Genomic DNA, 3,930 nt, shown 5'->3' with positions numbered 1-3,930 from the left:
ATGCATGTGAATGTCAAATTAGAGAACTAAGCCCTAACAGGCAGCCATTACTGCAAGTGAGGAGCCTTTGTGTAAACCTGAGGTCTAATCACTTATTCAATCACTAAGCATTGTCCCTGCTCCCCTCCACCCTGCCACCACTACTCCCTCTAAAAAGCGTCTGATTTTCATTTTCTAAAACCATGGATACACTTGAATAAAATATATATTTCTGCCCAAAGCCAGGGCCTAATTGGTTATCTGAAGTACTAACAAGGTTCTCTTGGCTGCTTTAATTAAACGCGAATCCATTGTTATGTTAACTAGTTAATTAAGTGAGACGAAGATGATCTCTAAGAACTTTCTCTTACCCTGGGTTTTGCTAACAAGTATACAAAATGTTCAGTACACTGGTGATTATGGAAGCGTCTCCCAATCAGCGAGATGCTGAAAACACAACAGAAACCCAAAGTCGGATCTGCGACGCTCATCTCCAAACTGTTGCCAAGAAGGACAAGGTGGCACCGAGCCAGAATGGCAGAACGCGGATCAGATGTTCCTCTGTTGCACGAACAAGGGAAAGCACCCGAAACTGATGTTTTAGCTTAGAGTAAGATCAGGTGCTGCTTTATGTGCTCACTAAAACATCTATTTTAAGGCAGAATTCCAGGCCATCACACACACACTGCTATCTATATACAGAGAGCAGGTTTTTAACCCTCTCGAGGCAGGCGTTGCCGATTTGCAACAGTTAAAAACTAACAACCTGATTACCCCACATACATATTTTATGAGTTTTTTTTTACTCAGAAGTACCACTGCAGGACTTGGTGGTCATTAGCAATAAAAAGTTTAGTTTTAGCCTGAGTGGGTTAAAAGACAATGCGTCTTTATACATATTCACAAAAAGGGAAAAAAAAACTTCTCCGTTATTTAGGCTGATGATATGTATTCATAAATAAGCCCCAGCTGGATGCATATCTTTCTAAAAGGAGGGTTGTTTTTTGTTTTGGTTTGTTTTGAAGTGGATGCTCCTACTGCAGTGTTTTGCTATTTAAATATGCTCTGCACTTCACCGTCAAGATCCATCAAAGAAACAATGAGGAAGTGAACATTCATAAAGTTCCAATAATGTTTTGTAATGGAACATTACACTGTAATGAACAACCAAAAATGGTTCTTTATGGAGCCACTAAAGTGCTGTGAACCAGAGAAACGCAGCTCCTGCCATGTGCTATATTACTAATAGATCTGCTGACTGCAGTCACAGTCAGAACCATTAAGGATTTTAAATTGTTCGCTCAGAATGTAAAGAGTCTGTAATGCACAATTTTGTTCAACTCTGAAGAGTCGTCTTCCTAAGAGTAGTGGGTAACTATTATCCTGCAGATCACCTGCCCCTGGAGAGGTGAGAGTCCTTTCACCTTGCACCTGCTGGCGTTTGGCACCACACGCCTCACACATTCCATCTCTGCATCTGGACTCCACCAGATGTTCTTGAATAATTTCTCATACAGGTGAAAGTTCCTTCCCTTCGCAGCTGAACCTCAGCTTCTTCTGCCTCTTTCTTCCAATTCGGGTACATCGAGACATGCTCATGCAATTTCCCCTCTGATATATATATATATATATATATATATATATATATATATATATATATATATATATATATATATATATATATATATATATATATATATATGTATGTATGTATGTATGTGTGTGTGTGTGTGTGTGTGTATTTTGCACTTGAAAGCCTTCGCTGCAATGAGAGGCGGTGAAAAGTTCGAGGGAGGGACACTAGAAAGGCCCCCTCTTTTTTCCCCACTCATTTCATTTGTCCCCATGCTGAAAAATAAGACTTTAACCTGATCCTGAAGGGTAGCATGCCTCAGATGCATCACAATGTCCAAAAAGCAGATGGCAGTCTAGCAGGGCAACAATTCTTTCTCTCAAAAGCTGAATAATACATGCATATCTTGCTATGATCCAGCGAATTCAATAGCCTATAGAAAAGGATTGCTCTCAACGTAAAACATTTTGCTAGAGGCCGTGCGCCTTCCTCAGGTCCAGTCTCCCATAAATAATTTGACTTCAACCTTCACATGCATAAAAATTGCAACTTGTTGGTTATGAAAGAGAACAGTGAGGATGCACTTTGAATGCCAATGTGGCGATGAATAAACAATGGCTCGCTGCTCCAGGAGCAATGCAGAGCTGCCAGGAGACATTGCCTAGAGTCCGCAGACTCTCTTAATGGTTTTTGCCAAAGACCGAGCCTTTCAGTCAGCTGTGAATGGGAGGCTGTTTTGATCTGGTGGGGAACACTTTAATAATTTCTAACAATGCAACAATTCCCCAGACACTTTGGACAACCTTGGCTGATTCCCTCTGATTATTCTACTGCCCTCAACTCTCTTTAAACCATGGCTTAAATGGGCTTTCTGTGGCTACAAGCTTAAGGTATATAAGTATAGTATCACACTCGCTTTTAAAGCTCGTCTTCTACAGCTAATTACGCTACTACAGCTAACTGGAAGAGCATATCTTTGTCAATAAATGAGCTCTTTACACATTTCTACATCACATCCAGGTATTTTTCTTTAACAACCTGCACAGTTATTCAAAAGCAATACAAGCAATAAAATAGTCAGGATCCTCTGCAGTGTTTCTGAGCAGATATGAGATGTCTGAGAAGCAAATCAAAGTCTGTGATCTCCCCTGAATGCAGTAGGAGCTTATGTTGTTTCTGCAGTGCTGCAGTGCCACCTGGTGGTGAGCACACGCCACTGTTAAAACTGCTCCAAGCTCTGTGACTCTCAGCCTGAGGATCAGAATAAGAAAGATGGAATAAATACATATTTATTTAAATAACTGCATTATTTATTCACAGCATTTTAGAAATTGATTTATAACATCACATTTCTTGATTTCTTCACAGATCTTTTAAAAAAGTAGATAGTTAGTAGACTATTTGACTAACGACGCTTCATATTGTATTTCCATAATGCCTGCTTAACTGAACAGAAAAGCTTTGAAATTCCCCAGTTTGCTTAAGAACACTATTGACACAAAATGTTGTTTTGACTATTAAACCTGGAGGGATGAAGTTTCATGTTTCATAGTCTATTAGCTCAAATCCTGGAATGCTTTTTTTTTTTAGTGCTCCTGTAGTTTCTTTCTCCAAACCCAGCCTGCTGATTCATAACGGAGTCACAGCTTATAACCCAAATTCCTGGGAAACTGACTTTACACATAAAATGTCAATTTGCAAGTCATTTATATGTCGTAAACCTTTTGTGACTCAGCAAAATCTTGTAAATGGCACCAAAACCAGACTTTGCTTTCAGTGAAAAACTAAAAGTATGAAAACAAGAAAAACAAAAAGGTCAGGAAGTGTTTAGCTAGAAAGACGTGAGCTTACCAGACCTCTGTAGCCTCACCCTCTAATGGATGCATTGTAGAGAAACACCTGTTACACTGGTGCACATCTACACATTTTGTTTTAGACTGGTTTTTTTTGTGTTTGCCTGTCTCTTAGAAACAAAAACATAAGTGCCAAGTATGAACCGTAGGCCAATTTAGACCTCAAAAGCATTTTTTAAGGTAACAATTAGTGGTAAAAATTTACAAAAAGGCATATCTCGTAGCAAGCAGAATTGTTTTTCCAACACTGTAGAGACCCCTAGAAATTAATTAGTTTAGATGAAAGCCATTAAAGTGTGTTCTTCGACAGCACTGCGGCCTATTGTTGCATTGTGGGTAATGTAGGTGCCATGTATTGATAAATAGCACGAAGAAAGTAATATCTCTGGTTACTAAGCATCCATTTTTAGACATTAACACTAATGAGTAAGGGTTGAAGGTAAAGTAAAGCAAAAAGATGCATATACAGTATCTTAAGTCATGTCCTCTAAATATATCCACGAAATAAGAGTTTGACGCACTGTA

The sequence above is a fragment of the Maylandia zebra genome, linkage group LG14 (assembly GCF_041146795.1).
Source record: "Maylandia zebra isolate NMK-2024a linkage group LG14, Mzebra_GT3a, whole genome shotgun sequence".
In the NCBI taxonomy this organism is placed as follows: domain Eukaryota; kingdom Metazoa; phylum Chordata; class Actinopteri; order Cichliformes; family Cichlidae; genus Maylandia; species Maylandia zebra.
This window is presented reverse-complemented; position numbering follows the sequence as displayed.